Here is an 18594-nt window from a genome sequence, read left to right on the forward strand (position 1 = left end):
GAAAGGATTCTGACTTCCATCTTAATAGCAGACTTTCTCTTGCACTGGCTTTGATGAAGCCCAGTGCCATGTTGAAGAAGCCCAGGCAAGGAACAGCCAGGTAGGAACTGAAGCCTTCAGTTTAATCCCAGAGAGGCATGAATCCTGCAAGCCATCACTGAGTGAACTTGAAAATGGATCCTTTCTCAGCTGGGCCTTCAGATGAGGCCCTGGCCTTGGCTAACATCTTGATTGCAGCCTTGTGAGAGACCCTAAAGCGGAGGGCCTAGTTAAGCTCTGCCTGGATCCCTGACCCAAAGAATCAGTGAGATAATAAACATATGTTGTTTAAAACTGCTAAATTATACAGCAATAAATAAGTAATATGGCACCCTTTTTGCTTTTCATGTATACACTAATTTAATCCTCACAGCATCTTTGCCAGATAGGATCTTTTCTTTACATATAAGAAAAGTGAAACTTATCCCAGATCACATGGGTGGTAAGGGATAAAGCCAAAATTTGGACCCAAGTCATCAGGCTCAAGAATCTGTGCTCTTCCCTACTTCAGTTTGTACAGAGAGTGGCTGTGTCTGATTTGTTCACAACTGGAGTCTCATTCTTCAACACAACATTTGGCACATAGCAGATTCTCAGTAATTGGTTAATTCATTGATTACTTAATTCAGAAAATTGTTATAAAAATGTTGAATAGTTTTGTTTTTGTTTTTTGCTTGGTTCGTGCAAAGGAATTTTATGAGAGTGTTCTCGGGAAGTATAACTGCCTATTTGGTCTCAAAGGCTTCTTCTTGCTTTGTGGTATGGATTCTTCAGGTGTGGAATAGGTTATGTACTAATTGACTGAACATTATAGGTGCATTTTAGTGTGTAGAGCAGCATAGTATGAACATTATGCAAGCCATGGATATCATTTTAAATTATTTAAATAGGGTTACATATTAAAAAGTAAAAAGGAACAGGTGAAATTCATTTTAATAATATATTTTACTGACCTCAATATATCTATAATATTAGTATTTCAATATGTAATGTATAAAAACTAATAATGAGACATTTTACATTCAGAGTAAGTACTGAGTCTTCAAAATCTGGTCTGTCTTTGATCCTTTCAGCACATTTTAAGTGCTGCAATTTGGATTTGCCCTATTTCATGTGCCCAGTAGTCACATGTGGCCAGTATTGGACCATACAGGTGTATGGACAGTGCAGGTGAAAAGAAAACTTGGAAGGAAGATTCAGCCTCTGGGAGTCTACAGAGCATCTATTACCTGTAGGACTACTCCCTCTGTGATGATCTCAGGAGACACTAGAAAGAGTTCAAAATAAAAACTGAACCTTAGGGGCAGACATTGTCTTAAAGTTGCTCTTTAAATGGCAGCTAGAAAATAAATGACTTATCACCTTGAAAAGTAGCCTAAGAAAGGGGTTTGAGCATGTGCCTTAGTGTTTCTAAAATTTAGGATTAATTGAAATATGCAATTTCATTTCAGGCAGAAGAAAAAAAAAAGGTTACGAGAACAAAATGGCCATTTTTTGTATTCTTGGAAGGGGAGACAGAGAACGTGGTTCTCTTACAAAGGCTATATCAAATTACTGGTTGTTCAAAGTCATCAAGGAGCCAGAAAGGTCAGGAGCCCAATAGTCAGTAGAAAGGTGAAGCAGACAGTCTTCACTTCCTGCTCATATCTGAACCCCTTTCGAACGGTTGTGGATTTTCCCACTGTATGAGGTTGGGTGGGAAGCAGAGTCTGTCTTTTATCACAGAAGCCAAAAAACCAGATGCTTCATTTGCCAGGCTTCTTTGCAGCTATGGCATGAATGGGCATAAGATGTGGGCTTGGCTGATCAGATGTCTGCACCCCAGACTAGAAATTGGAAGCTAATAATGCAAAGAAGCAGGGACCTCCCACTATTCTGGCAGTGGGATGTCACACTGGCTAAGCAGGATCATTAACTTCTGGTTTTCAGGAGAGCACTGGCAGTGGGGCCAGTGATGGCATCTGGGTCCAGAGTTGTAGGCTTTGGGACATCAGGCTGTGGCTTCCACTCTTCCACAGGGGCAGCTGTGGTGTCCAGATGTTGCTTTGCCTCCCATGGATTCCCCCCGCCCCCGCTTCCCCTGGGTGATGGAGCTGCAAAGGATTGCTCAAAGCCCATCTCTTTTGAGCAGTGAGAAGCCCCAAAGCGGTTAATCTCCTGGAACCCTCAAGAGAGAGGCATTCCTTCAATTTGGGAGATTAACCAAGAACAGGGGTTCTCACCCCACGTTTATTCTCCAGACCAAGAAGTTACAGGAAAAGAACATAGGTGGGATTTTTGCTAAGTATAGTTTAACAAGTTTAACAATAGAGGCTGGTAACATTCAGTAAAACAAGCAAGGTGACCTTCCATAATGCAATTTGCAAGAAATTAAGTCAATCCACCAACAAAAGCTTGATCTTAGCAAACATTCTCTCTCCCTTCAGAAATTTTCCAGTATCTTTACATATTAATTAGTAACATGTCTGTCCTTGAGCCAGCAACCTTGCTGTGTTACAATTCCGAGACTATAGCCTGGGGAAAATTTCCTGTCTTTTGCAAGGTCAACATTTTATATGTACTTTTAAGAAGTTAGGCTAAACCTGAAACTACAAGAAACTAGGTCCTGTGAAATATTTGCTTTATAGTATATTCCACATCCAGAGCTCTTGGCTTTGGCCCTGGCTGCAGAGCCTTCTTTTACTTCCCACCTTTTTCTGGCCTGCTTCTTCTGATCATCTAGCAGTGATTTTGTGAGCTGCCCAATACCCTTTCAAAAGATTCTTCTCCTTAGTTGCTCAGCTGGATAGTGCAGAGCTCAGCTGCTCTGAGGGGAACTGAGGGAGAGAAGCTGAGAGGAGATGGCCCAAAAAACAGGGAAGCATGGAGATGGGGGGAGTCTTGAGGGAGACAGGGGGCTGAGCTGCATTACACAAAGCTGTAGCCTGTGGGAAAAAGGAGCCAGTGGGGAATTTCTAATGGGGCTTCGTGGCTGAAGGGACTCAATAGCAAAGGTGCCCAGTGATCCATTTTCAGCTGTTTGCATTTCTGCACTGTAGATATCCTCCATGGCACAGAAGTCTCAGTAAACTCTGCTATATGTAAATACCCTGGGCGGGTGCTTAGTGGAAGTCAGTGAAAAGTCAGCCAGGTTGGCACAGAACAGATGTGGTGGGAGAGCTGTGGCTGAGCGGGGAGGGGAAATTCAACAGAGCAGTAACTTGGAGTAGAAGGTGACAGACGTGAGCCCAAGGCCCTGGGCAGTTCCCTGAAATCCTGGCAAGGGCACAGAACTTCCTATGGTTGTGACATGGAAAGGTCAAGACAATTTTATTTCAATATCCAAAAGGCTTGGAGACCTCAGCTGCCATGTGGGTTGTACCAGCATTAATCTATTTGTCTTCACTAAGAAGGGCTGGCTCAGGAATCAGTCTCAGGGGAAAACAAAAGCTATTTCTCATCTTTAATGTAGTAGTTATCTTTGCCTAAAAGAGTAGCTGTTAGTGACTCCCCCAAACAATGGAAGGAATGGAGATAGGAGAGTCTGTATTCCAAGAATTTTCAGATAATAGACATGAAACATTGCTTTTTCAAGGTGAAACAAAGGGATATATTTTATTTTTAAGTGGGTTTTAAGTGGGAAGCATTGGCTAAGATAAGTCCAGCCAACAACACAATGTGTTCAAAGGTCTCATCAAATTCTTTGTTTTGGAAAATAAACATGAAGCCCATCAATGAAGTAAAAACGTTCATGGAAACTGTAGCTAGTTCAGTGAGTTCATACAGCCTATTCCCATAGCATCTAGAAGTGCCAATTGTGCTTGGGCTGTGCTCAATATAGTTAAGAGTTTCTTGACGTAAGTGAACACTTCCAAACCACATGCTCTGTTGTGACATTTTGAAGGCAGCAGCACTCTTTTTGTATAAAGACACAGTTGCAAAGGAGTAAACATATTCATTGCAAGAGCTTCTAAGGGTATGGCATAGTTTCAAAACACTGCATGCTGTATAAATGTACTCAAATATCACATTGCACTTCATGAATACATACAATTGTCATGGGTCACTTCAGAAAAAATAAATTAAGAAAAAAATTGCAAAAAAAAAAAAATAAAGAAATAAAGAAAAAAAAAAAAAAAAGAAAAAAAAAAAAAAGAAAACCACACAGAGGCAACCAGATTGTAGGAAAGACTGAGATGATGTCTGCTTTGTGGGTATGTCCTAAACTGTAGCCTCAATATGGTTAGCTAGTTTGCTTTCTGTTGTTGCCCCAGAGGACACAGTCTATGAGCTATGGACCACATAATAAAAAATAAATGACTCAAACAGCAAAAAGAAAAAAAAAAAAAAAAGAGTATAGAAACCAAGTGTTGCTTTTAGGTATCAAATAATTTTTAAAGTCTACATATGAAAGTTTAAGGCTGACTCTCATTTGGTGCAGCACCACTGAAGAGTCAACTTTTCTAAAATGCAGAAGCCTATTATTCAGAGAACTTGCTTTCCTGGCAGAGTACTCGACTTAATAGACACTGGCTCATGTGGTCACATCGAGTTAAAATGATGTAATTTTCTTTATTAACAAGTTTTGAATGGTGTGTTTTCTCTACCAATTGCCTTCTTGTCAGACTCCTTCCCTGACCTGCCTGCCTCCCCATTGCTGGCCCACTGCCCAGCCTGGATTAGGTGCCTTCTGTGTTTCCATAATGCCTTGGTTATGTCTGTCTCTCCTGGCATCTGCCACATTAAAATAATGTGTTTTTCTCCTCCCTAGCCTGTGAAATCCTGGAGGACAAAGTCTTTGTAGTGTTCATTTTTTGTATATCTGTACCCTGCATGGTACCTGGTACATGGTCAGTGCTCAAGAAAGTCTGTCATTCTAGAGATGACCCATTTGCTTGCATTAATGACCCTCAACTCTGGGATTAAACAAGATCAAAATTAGATTAAACAAGACCCCAAAGATTACTCTCTTCTTAGTTGCATTGTCAAATTACCTTAAAAGGGTAATTAAAGGAATAAATAGTCCCTTTCCCTCCCTGCCCTGGATAAGTGACATCCCTGCCCTGTGCTTGCCCTGTGCTTTGACTACACTATTTCTGCTTTGCCCCACCATGATCAAGAGCTATATCATTATGGAAGATTTATAGAAGCTGAAAAGAGATATGTGATGCTTTTTTTGTCAGGTTTTAGTAATCATTTTTTATTCCTGCTCTTTTTTTTTTTATAAAAAGGCCTGAAATCATAAAATCTTGAAACCTCAGAGGCTTGTGTTTATGTAAGTTGGTATCGATTATATTGAAATAGCTTTAAATTGCAGAAGTTATTTCTGATCAGAAGAATTTATTAAAATTATGTTTTGAAGGCTTGATGTCTATCTCTGAGTTCTTTGAGGCTACATAATGACTCCTTAGTATCTGGGAAATAGCTGGAAAAAAATCTGATGTTCAACAATTGCCTCTGAGCTGCTAAAGTAGATATTATAGGTTTCTATGTTCTTTTTACATAGATGGTCCTTCATATCTGCTTTTTAACTGTTTTTTTACAGTCTCAAGTCAAGCTGGTTCTTACACATGCAAGAAGATAAGCACAGCAAGAGGTGATCAGATCACCAGGATGGAGGTAAACTAATAAATGAGGCATAGGGATTCCAGAATCCTCTCAGCCGTAGATCATTCAGGGTAGGAGTACGCTTCTCTGAACACAAGAGGACTCAGAACTATTGCTCTGTGGGCTGAATTTGACCTACAAGAGTGTTTTGTTTGGCTTTTACAGTATTTTTATTTTTCTATTTTATTGAGCTAATATTTAAAAATAAGGGGGTTTTCCATCAAAGTATAAATTTTGGGCTTTTCATGAATTATCATACAGTCTAGCGATACTGGACTTGCTCATCTACATGGAACAGCAGCGGAGCTGAGTGGTGATTGCACCCTTCAGTTAGCACACTGGCCCCACTTTTTAGTGTCTGTCGCCCACATACCCTTTGCCCTGCACCTACCCCTGGGTGGCTTTGCTTGTTCCTGCGTGGTCCTGGAGGCACCTGAGTTTGCCATGAAGAGCTTCACATCAGGGCGCCTTTTCTAATTGTCATACCATTTTGAAATTAGGAGCAACTTTATAAAAGTGAGATTAGACTAGAACACGCTCAGAAAGCGGTCACCTAACCACTTTTGTCTCTGCAGTGACAGGGTCTATTTTTCCTTCTAGAATTAGCAACTTTTATTTATGTGGAACCCAATGTCTCCAAAAGTATGTTCTGTAGAAGCTTTCTTCCAAGGGATGTAAAATTGGTATTACCTAGAAAAAAAAAAAAAAAACCAAAAAGTTCAGCAGTCAATTTTATATATATATATTGTTTATCAGCAAAGATAAATTACTTTTTTTTCTTTTTAGTGAAAGACTTCCTAGAGCCTTTAAAATGCTATTGTGCATTGTTAGCCTCTAAGAGGAGGATAAATATGCAGTCTTTTTTCACATATATTTGACCATGAAACCTATTTTCATGGGACTATCCAGTGGCACAAATGTTTTACAGAAAAACCTTGGAAAATGTATGCAGGAATTCTTAGGGATTTCTAGCTTTTACTATTTTGTCTTTTGTTATTCCTGAAAAGTCAGTCGTAAGTAAAGTAAAACAACATGCTCAAGAACGCAGGCATTGTGGCTGTGATGAAATAGGGTTGGAATCCCAGAATTATGTTCACCAGCAAGATTCAGTGGAGTGTCTCATAGAATATCATGCACTGATCACTAAATTTAGAGAAATATTCAGGGATAAATAGACTTAGTTAAATCCAGAACAGTGGAGGAAGAAAGTGTCACCTTAAAAGAGAAATAACAATATTAACACAAAATCAATGACAATAAAAATACAGAGTCATCATACAAAATAGGAGTCAATAAGGAGGTAAAGGAGGTAATTAATGGGGTTTAGCCCTATTTTCATAAAGAGCCTTGCACACTACTTGCTTTAATGTTTACATTTTATATAAAGTATAATATGTTATAAGCATATCTTTTATGAAAATAAACCATACAATGGTTATGGGCTAACTTCTATATCCTGTCAAAACAAGTCCTAAATTAATGGGAAATTGAAGAGAACAAAACAAAATTCTCTAATTTCATCATTAAATTAGCATTGTTAGAGGCAGGCAGTCTAGTTAATGATATGTCTCCTTTTGTATTCAGTGTTTAATATTAGTTTAAAATTAATATATATATACACACACACATATACATTTATTAATGTTTTGGGGCCATCTCAGTAATAACAGCATTGACGTCACCACTATTGGTTTAGGAATACAGGAATAAAGCACAGCAATCACAGAAAATTTGGAGGCTAAAAAATATACATTGCAAAATTCTACTTTCGTATCAACAGACATCATCAAGATTTGTATTTATTTCCTGCCAATATTTCTTCATGTTTATTGTGTTTTTATTGCTATAATCATATTATACTTATAATTGTTAATGGTAGTAAAATATGCAAAACATAAATCTGTCATTTAAATCATTTTTTAGCGTACGGTTCAGTGGCATTAAGTACAGTCACATTGTTATGCAGCCACCATCACCATTCGTCTCCAGAACTCTTCCATCTTCCCAAACTGAAACTCTGTACCAAATTAAAAAAACAACTCCAATTTTCCTTTTACCTCAGCCCCTGGCAACTACTCTTTTCTTATTGCTTTTTAACAAGCGAGTTCTTTTAAAGGGTTTTTTTGGGATAAAATCTTCCTTCCTTTTTTTTTATTGAATGTAATTCTGTTGTCAGGAGCTACCCAAGTGCAAATAATCATATCTTTGATGGCCCAATTATGCCTATGTACCCCAAATGGTTAACGTTTAATTCATTCACTTGTTCATTCAACAAAAACTTGTTGCATTATGTTTTAGCTTTGATTTTCCTGAAAGCAGAGCCTGAAACAGGTAGTTTATTTGGGATGTGATCTTGGGGAGCAAAAGCAAAAGGCCAGGGACTGATAAAGGAAGGAGAGAAAGACAACACGAGAATGTGTTACGGAGCTGGCCAGTACTGTGGGCTACTGTGCTCCAACCCCTTGGACCTCCTGAGAAGCTTTCTGAAGTGGATTTCATAACTATCCTCATTGGCCAAGGGTGGCCCCACAGGAATTAACACCCTGAATTCTGACTATGTGTGCGTATGTGTCAAGTGGATTCTCACAGGATCCCACACCTTTGGCTGGAGAATCACAAAGACAGGAAGGGAGAGGTACATGGCCCGGGGCCAGGTGAGGTACTGACAAATTGCACCCACACATAGGGGGTCAAAGTTTGCACAAAACTGGCTCCTGAGCTAGTGCCCGGTGTGGGGGGTGGGGCTGAGAGGGTATGAAGTGGTACCCAGGAGATGCTGTGTATACACAGGCACTGAACTGGCCCCCGGACCGGGCACACCATGGCAAGCAAAAGGAGGCACGAGCCCCTCCTCATGGAACTTAGACACGGGAGCAAGCAGCAGCTGCAGAAGTGTTATGGGGGATGCTCATGACCTAGGACTGTTATGAAGGAGCCATCTAACCCCTTGAGAGTAGCTACCTGGCACTGTGCTAGGCAGAGGGGTGAATACACAGGGGAACAGGAAGATACAGGGCCTGACCTCCTGGGTCTGGTAGGGAAGGCAGTGATAAACAAGTGATTCCCACGAAACAATGAACTACCAATGTAATGCCACCAATGAGAAGTCCATCATATTTTAAGAAGCATAACAGGGGTTCTGGTAAAGTCCGTTGAAGCATGAAGATTTCTTTATAGAAATGGTATTTAATCTGAGACCTGAAGGATGGTATAATATTAAATAAGAATGTATCAGCTATTATGACTCAGATGCTAGGAGTCTACTATAAATTATAATCTTTTCCCCTCAGATTGCTCACAGAGACAAATGAATGATGACTACATAATCAGAAAAAGGCTAAGTAGTATTCGATGTAATGGAAACACAAGGGATTGACATGAGGAAGCTGATGAACTTTCCACATGGGAGATTATGTCTGGCATGTCCAGAAGGATTTGGAGGAGTTTGCTGGGAGAAACATGAAGACTCCATTAGGGTGTGTTTCAGCAGGGGGAGGATCTGCAAAGCATTCTTGGGAGTCTAAGAGTCCTCAATGACAATTTTAAGTTTGACTTTTCCTTTCAGGGTAGTTCTTTTTAAAGTTTTTAAGCACAGCTGGATTATCTGTATGACTCACCTTACCACTGGACACTGCTATACAATTTCAAGGTCCATTTTTTCAAAATGCATTTATTATCACAAGGAACCAAGAAACACTGTTTTAAATATCTGTTGCCATGAGGGAATTCAGGCCCAGAATGTGGAGAGAAATTTCTAATTTCTAGATTATAAATTTGAAAGTAGGAAATTCAGCTTTTTGTGTAAAATATCTTAATTTTTAAATGTTGAAAACAAACAAACAAAAAATTAACATTGTCTATGGTAACAAAACAAAAACACAGGTCATATGTTTGCGACCCCTATTCTGGAGTATTTTTGGACCTCAGGGTCATTAACAAGGCATGGTTATCCACCCAATGGCCACGTAGTCACACTGCAGTTTGGAGGGCTTGAGGGAGATTGGCTTCTTGCAATGCTGACCTTGAAATCCCTAACACAAGAAGCTAACAAGGGCCCACAGAGGAACTCAGCAGGAGGGAAGAGGCGGCCTGGCTGCTGGCCTGGACTCACCCGGCGGGGAGGCTGTTCTGGAGCAGTGTGGGAACGAGGGGTGAAGCCAGCAGGACCCAGCCATGCAGGCGTGGTGCTCTGCCTTGGGAAACATGGCTGGGCACAGGAGTGTGAACTCCAGAGCAACCACCTCACAGCTCAAGCAAGGCATTCGCGAGCTGTGTGTGAGCAGGATGTACTCGACCACAACATCATATGGCTGCCACCAAAGCACCGATGGTAACCGATGTTTTGGAATTTCTCGTTTTCTCTGCCAGGTTGTAGAAGTGATTCTTCTTTTGATTGAGAAACTCTTCTGATTTAAAAAAAAATTGGGGGTTTGGATGAGGAGAGGGCTAAAGAGGGAGAAATTGGATGTGGTGGAGGCTGCTAGTTACCTTTCTTATCATCTGTCTTCCTTCTTTCCCTTAGTATTAGCACTCCCTAATTTTTAGCTGGGCACACTGCTACCTGCACTTCACAGCTGCTCTTGCACTTATGTGTAGCTATATGACTGTGTCATTTAAAGGGCAGAGAAAAACCGAAAAAAAATTCAGTGGTGCCAATAGCTTTACCTATTGATATCTTAGATCAATAATCAGTGTGAAACCTCTAAAAAAGAAATTAACTTGGTAATCCGCAAAACTGGAACAGCTGAGCCACAGAGTCAAAACCTCCTCCAGTATGGGATTTGCCATATTAGTTGAGCAGGTAAAATGTCATCTTTTTTCACTCTCTGAACAAAATAGTTACTATTTATTTTATATCTAAACAAGCATTTTTAAAATTATGGTCAGGATCTCCTGAAGAGGTAGCTCATGAGCTAGAGAGACACAGATTCCAATTAGTAAAGAGATTACTTGAACAAAAGAACAGGCAGAATTAATAAGATTGAAGAATGACTATTTTCCCATCCTCAGTGGTTTACAGCCATGACCTTCTGATAGAGTTCAAAGGTGTTACATGAAATAAATTAGTAAACACTTGGCCTGACATCTCTTAAACAATTACTTAAAATTATACAGCAGTAAGAGAAGCTAAAACTATTCAATTCTTGTGTCCTTTGGATACTTTCCAGACCAGGTTTGAACACACATGAACATAATTTGAGTGAATAAGGAAATTCAAAGTCAATCTCTGTACCATTCGTACCCCCACCCCTGTCTCTTTAGCTGTCTACTCAGACTTACTCTAATAGATATTTTAAGGCTGATCTCAATTGTGTTCATGGAAAATAGCATTTCTGTGAAGATTTCTGCATAGCTGACTTCTTTCTATTGGCTTATCCTCTGACATATAGTATCTCTATGTACAGCAGCAATTGGGTCCACAGTTGGTCAATTAATTTTATTAAGGCACTTAAAGGTTTAAAAAGAGCACGTTCTGCCTCATTTGGCATGAGGGGAGAGTCTAAGAACAAAAAATAAACTCATATACCAAAGTATCTTATGCAAATCAGGTGGTCAAAAAACTTTCTTTGACCATTGGAAGAGATTTAAGATGGAGCTAAGAGGCTGAGAAGAAGGCTAAAGAGATAAAAGAGAGAGGATTCCTATGGTGAAAGTTCATGGAGGACTCTGGCATTTCCCCATTTCTTTTGGTGTGGGGAGAGGTGTGCTTTCCATCTTCTTACCCCAAGTGAGAAAAGCTTCGAAGAAGTCACATGAGGAGCTTGATCTGTGTCCTCTGGAATTCGGTGAACTGGTGTCTGAACTCTGAGAATGGCTGTGCAGGTTGTACTGCACAACTCTAGAAGGTACCATTCACACAGATGACAGTGTTTACAATCTTTACAACCGTATGTGAAGATCCTGGATGTCTGATTCTCCAAGAGGCAAGCTATTGTGGCAGGAGCTGCAATTACTTAATAGCAAAAAGAAAAAGGGGGTGCAGAGAGCGAGCTGTACTTTCACCAACTATGGGACAAGAACGTGAGAGCTGTTCAGGTTAACTATGTGGGTGCATGTAAAGGAACTGGCCTTGAGCCTTCTTGAGAAGGCTCGCCCTAAAAGGGCATTCTGGAAGGTCCCTCAAACTGGAAGTCTGATGGTTGAGTGTTGACAGTGCCAGCCATGGAAGACTGTGCCCTTTGCCTAACCCCCTTGCCCAGGCCCAACCTTGGAGGGACTGGAAAGGGAGCAAGTGAGAGAAGGCCTCGGAAGAAGAAAGATGCCTACCATACTCTAATGCCCCTTGTGCCCCGACTCCCAACACCTCACCCCAGGCTTCTTGGCCTGAATCTGGCCTCAGTCCTGGGAGGGGAAAATTTTTGTAATTTGGCTATTATACTAAGCTGAACATTTTAATCACTAAAATAAGACAAGACCAGAGGTCACCTTAGGATATTGATGGAGTTTGGAGGTATTGTCCTCCCAGAACTCATGTGGAAATCTGATCCCCAATGTGGCAGTGTTGGGAGCTGTTTGAGTCATGGGGGTGGATCCTTCATGAATGGATAAATGCTCTTCCTGGAGGGTGGGAGTAATGAGTGAGTTCTTGCTCTATTAGTTCCCGTGAGAGCTGGTTATTTAAAAGACCCTGGCACCTCCCCACTCTCTCTCTTGTTTACTCTCGCCATGTGATTTGCTTGTACCAGTCAGTGGCCTGCTGCTTTCTGCTGTGAGTAGAAGCAGCCTGAAGTCCGTGCCTGAGGCAGCTGCCCAGAATCATAACCCAAATAAACCTCTGTTTTTATAAATTACCCAGGCTCAGGTATTCTGTTGTAGCAACACAAAATGGAATAATACAGATGTTTATCACTTACCAGTGATTGGAAGAGCTGCTTGAGGCTTCATATAAGGACAATGTAAAGGAGGAGAGGTTTGTACCCTATAGAGCTCCAAACCTTCAGTAACCAGACCACATGGGAAATCTTTAAAAGAAATGCCTACCCATAACTGAAATATTTTGTTTTAACTTGAAACATATAAATGTACACTCATCCCCAATCTTTTGATGTAGAGCCAAGACCTTTTGTGTGAGCATAAGTGAGCATATTTTTCTTAAATTCACCCATAAAACATCAACAATGTGTTCTGATTTTGGCTGGATTGAAAATTTTAAGAAACTTGCAAAGCAACCTGAAAATAGTTAAAAATGTATGTGATTTCTTTTCTCTTGTCCTTTATAGTTGTCTCACCCACACCCATTTTAGAACTTTATCAGGTCTTTTGAAAGCATTCAATTTAGTGTTTCATAGAAACAACCACTCCATTTGTACTCATATTTTATTTGTTTATGTAATATTTAATTAAATTATGTAATTCAGTAACAAGTACTACTGGCATAAACAACAGGAAACACACAGTTAGTTGAACTTGCAGAGTCAGAAGCACATGGGTGTACTGGAGCCCACTCACAGTGAGCTTTCTGTGGTCTTTGTATCTTACAGACAGAATGGACTGTAATAGTATTATCTGGTGAATCGGTAAGTGGATATGAATCAAATGAGGCTCCACTTTTTTGGTGCAAAGTTTGAAGTAGCCACCATCATGGATGCTCCCATTGATCGAGTACCTACTACTTTGCCAGGCAGGGCACTGGGCAGTTTACGCACACAAGCTCATTAGCTTTCACAGATGCTACTTTTCTCCTTTTTAGAATTGAGGAAACTGGAGTTTACAGAGACTCAGTAACTTACTGTAGGTCTAATAGGCAACAAATAAATAAGCAGTGGCTTCTTAAATTCTAATGTACAAACAGATCTCCTGGGAGATATTATTTAACTGAATATTTTGAGATAGTAGGTCTAGGGTGGGGCCTGAGATTCTGCATTTCTAGAGAGTTCCCAGATGCTGTTGATGCTGCTGGTTGTAGACCATGCTTTGATGTCCCTGAGATCCTAGGGATGGAGCCCAGGCGTTGCTATTTTCTAAATGCTCCCCAGTGATCTTTTGTAAACAGAGTAGAGCTGATGGTAGAGCGTGGACCCCAGCGAGGGCAGAAAAGTTGAAGTGGGCTGATACAGAGATACCTAGTTTGTAATACTTCCACTGAAAAGAAGTATTTTAAAAATACAATAGTGTATTAGTCTGTTTCTGTTGCTTATAACAAAATATATGGAAGTTTCTGAGGATGGGAAGTCCAGGGAACACATCTTGTGAGGGTCTGTTTTGGTGGTGGCTTTACAGAAATGCAGGGGTCTACCATGGCAGAAAACAGCAGAGGGGGGGGGGGGAGAGAGAGAGAGAGAGAGAGAGAGAGAGAGAGAGAGACTCTCATGTGCTCTCCTTTAAAAGCCCTCAGAACCATGCCCATGAACTAGGACATGGCCCTTATAATCCAATCACCTCCCCAGGCCCCACCTTTTAATCATCACAATACGATTTTTCAGCCTCTCAACACTATCACAATGGGGGCCAAATTTCCAAAACCTGGGACTTTGGGGGACACAATTTAAGCTTCAGTGAGTTTAGGGGGCACATTCTATCTGCAGCAAATAGTAACAAAATTTGAACTGATATAAGAGTTTATAAAATAAAAGGTAAAAATCCTCCCTCATTGACATAGTATGAAGAATTTAAAAAAATAAAATAAAGTAAAACTATTCCCTGCACATACTCATGCAACAATTTTTAATTCAATGACATATTACAAACTTCTTTTGTAGTGAGTGAATACTACTATTACTTCATTTTCCTTTGTCATGATTAACACTGTGTTATATTCAATAGCATGGTGATACTATAATTCACCTATGACCTCATAGGTGGACATTGAATTAACTTTTCATTGTTACAGATAATACTTTGTGCACCTATCCATGGGTATGTATATGAGTCATTCTGTAGAATAGATTTCTAGATGTGAAATTGCTGAATTATTTAAAAAGCTATTCTCAAATTGCCCTCCAAAAGGTTCATTGAATCACATTGCCACCATGACATATGAAAATATATTCCCCACCACCTTGAAACTACTGAGCATGAACAATATTTTCAATATTAACCAGTCTAATATATTTTAAAAAGGTTCTCAGTGATGTTTTAATGTACATGTAACAACGAATGTGTGAAGATGAATATCTTTTAATATATATATTACACTTAAGTGTTTCTTTTTTTATGGATTGCCTGTCTTTTGCCCCATTAACTATTTGCTTGCTTATCTTTTTATATTAATCCTTTATCTATTATGTACGCTGCGAGTGTTTTCCTCCTAGCCTATTCATTTTTAAATTTGTTTCATAATGTTTTGTAGAATTGGCCCATTTTTGGTCAAGTCTGTCATTTTTTTTTTTTTTCATGACTTCTGAGTTTTACTTCTTATTTAGGAAAGACTTCCTTATCCCAAGATTATAAAATACATATCCGTGGTTTTTCCACCTACAACTTGCATAGATCTGCCATTCATTAATCCATCTGATCATTAATTCATATGTAAAATATGTATTTTATTTATGATTTGAAGTAGAGTTCTTACTTTGTTTCTTTTACTTCCAAATACCAATCTCAGCACCATTTACTGAACAGGTCATCGTTACTCCTGGATTTGAAATGCTTCCTTTATTATATAATGAATTCCACATATACAAAAGTCTTGTTTCCTCATTTCATTTCTTTCTTTTTCTGTGACTCCTCAAAGCTGTTTTAATTTCTGTAGTTTTATAGAACTTTTAGAAAGACAAGTATTTCTTCATTATTCTTTAGTTTATCTCCTCCTGCTACTCCTTCCTCTTTTCAACAGATTTCTTCTGTACTTTGATCTAGATGGATTTAAAATTCCCGTGTCAGATTCTAAAGCAAAGTCTCATTGGAATTTTTACTGAAATTGCATTTTAATGGTCCACTAGTGTGGAGAGAATTGACATATTTATGGCATTGAATGTTCTATGCAGAAGCAAGTTATGTCTGTTTATTCAGATAAATATTTTACATAGTCTTCAAAAATATAGATCTTGCACATTTCTTATTAGGTTTGTTCCTGAATGAGAAAATATATATATTCATCATCATTCTAATTGATTATCATCGATATATGACAGCTACTGATTTAAATGTATTTCTCTCCAAATTAAGCAGCTCATCAGATTCTCAGAAAGTCTAATAATTTTGTTGATTGTCTTTGGAGCTATAGAGCTTTGATTTGACGAAATTCATTTATTAAAGTTTCTCTCTTCAGCTGTGAAACTAATAAATACACAATAGAGAAAATGAGAAATGTAGAAAAAAATTACCCCAACAACCAATGACAACTGTTGTTATTTTACTTGCATCAATTTTCATACTTTCTGTATTTGCATAGTTTCTTCTACATAATTATAATCACACCATATAATGAACTGGGTATACTTTTTAAAAGAATAAATGCATTCAATATGCTTTGCTTGGGGTGGTTGGTTTGTTTTATAAGGAGCTGTATGCTTCTCACTAATGGACAGGAATGCTGATATCACTTCTGCTACTGAGAGTTACTGAGTCCTGTTTGGTCCCTTCTGCTGTGGGCTGGGCTTGCTGGTATTTATGCCACCAATTATAGTTCAGCGTAATGAAGTCCTCTCTCCTCGAACCAGACATAGTTGCTGATCTCACTGCACACTCAGCTGTTCCATTTCAAGCCTCTGCCGGAATTGCTCTTGGAGCACAGGTGTTGTGGAGATTGATAGTGGTTTATAATTCCGAGTAAAAGGCTGAATAGATCGCAATTCACATAATTGAGATTTCCTAAGATTTTCAAAGAACACTTCTCGTGAGGATCTTGTTTACACAAACACGTAAATGGTTTGGGTTTGATTGGATTGATTTGCTTTTTCTTCTGCATTACTTGATTTTTTCACTTGTTTGTTTTGTTACCTGTATGGATTGTTCTTTCTTTCCATCAGCTTTCTACTCATTCACCTTCACAGAGAGGATTTCCCTGCCCTGTTTATATGAGGAGACTTGAAAACATTCATGGAAAGATTCAAATTATCTTTTTATTTTATTTTTCCACGAACTTTTTGAAGTACTCTTGTATAAAATAGAAATTTCCCACTCTAATTCCCCTGGCCAGACTTGTCTCTGACTTTTGCAGGGCTGGACAAGAGTATGAATGGGGGCCCACATATCCTGTGTCTAAATGTTTAAAAGGCTCAGTAGGGCTTCATACACACACATAATACCTTAGTCAGCCTGTCCCAGCTCCCTTGACACTCCTCTTCAAAAAGCTACCCTGGACCTCCTAACTGAGCCTAGAGGTGTGCACACCTGTGGAGGCTGACCAGGCCCTGTATTTGGGCGGGCAATTCCATGATCCTGGGCAACTCAGAGCACAATTGCTGGGGAAGTGCTATGGGCTACAGGTGAGCATGTCCCCATGACACTTACAATTCCAGCCCCTCAAGGTGGGTCATGGCTGGAGGAGCACATGCAGGGTCCAGGCCCCTCTTGCCTGGGCTTAAGGGTAGTTTTGCCCCTTGGCACTCCCTATTCTTTATTCTGCTTACTAGTTTTCCATTGTACTTATCTTTCTCTATTTATTTCTTGTCTCTCTCTCTTTTTTTAAAAAAAATTGAAACTCAATTGATTATACATATTTGTAGAGTGCAGAGTTGATGGCCAGTGAGAAATTGGTAAATGGACACAAAGAATGATTACATATTGTAATAATGAATAAGCTGATTATCCTGATTTGGCCATCACATATTGTACACAGTATTGATAGTCAACTCTTGTTTATCTCTTATTAAAGCAAGCTCCACAAAGGAAAGAACTTTATTTGGTTCACTGCTTTATTCCCAGCACCTAGAAATGCCTTGATCAAGGAACAATAAATACTTATCAAACAAATGAATAAATGAATTCTGAACTATTTTGAATAACATATATAGCATCAGTAGAGGGGAGCATGCAGAAATTGTGTAAATCTAAAAATTAACTCCTTGTGAGGTAGCAACAGACAACACAATTGTATATATCAACAGACACAACTATGCATTGTATTCCCTATTTCTCTGCATCTGCCATTCCTTAGTTAAATGCTCCAATTTCTATGTAACATTAACTGGTGAAGTTGTGAGAACTAAACAACATAGCATTATTGGTCTAACCTGATTTTTTCTAATTGTCCCAACTCATTTACTAAAATGTTCAAGCGTTTCCACTTCTTATAAATGCTTCTTTATTAACATAAATTAAATTAAATTTACTTAAATTGATCCTTGTTCTATTGATCTGTTGATTGATTCCTGAGCCAAATACTGCACTGTTTTAATTGCAATAGTTTTAGAGTATGTTTTGATATATAAAAGGACAATTGATACCTCACTGTTTTCCTTTGTCAAATTTTCTTTGTCTATTCTTGTGAATTTTATCTTTCACAACTTTACAACCATATAGAAAAATTCCATAAGACAACCTCCTTATAGTTTTGATTGGCATTATATTTACTTCACTAATTAATTTGCAAAGTATTGACATTTTTGAATATTGAATCAGCCAATGCTTTCATTTAGGTCTTCTATTTGTTCTTCAATAAAGTTTCACTATTTAAAAAAATACAATGTGCATTTTCTGTTGGTGTTATTTTACAGCTTTTTCTTTTTTACGTTATCTAGTTGATAGTTGCTGGTGTAGTAGATATTTCTTGCTGTTTACAGCTTCTATGCATCCCGTCTTCCTTCTTATCCTTCCTTTTCCTTTCCAGCTAACAGATTACCTTTTCCAAACTTTCTTGACCACGTGACTAAATTCTGGCCAGTGAGTTGGAACGGGAAGTTTGCAGTGAGACTTCTAGGTAGTCCCCTTTAAAGGGAAAGGATTTATCCTTCATTTTGAAGTGGATGTCTTAATTAGAGATAGATGAGTAGTTATCTCTTTGTTTTCTCCTACAGTTATTGTTCTAGTTAGTTATTCTAAATCTTTTTGAGTTAATCTTAAAAAATTATGTTTTTCTTGGACATT

This window comes from Cynocephalus volans, chromosome 5, assembly GCF_027409185.1.
Source record: "Cynocephalus volans isolate mCynVol1 chromosome 5, mCynVol1.pri, whole genome shotgun sequence".
NCBI lineage: Eukaryota > Metazoa > Chordata > Mammalia > Dermoptera > Cynocephalidae > Cynocephalus > Cynocephalus volans.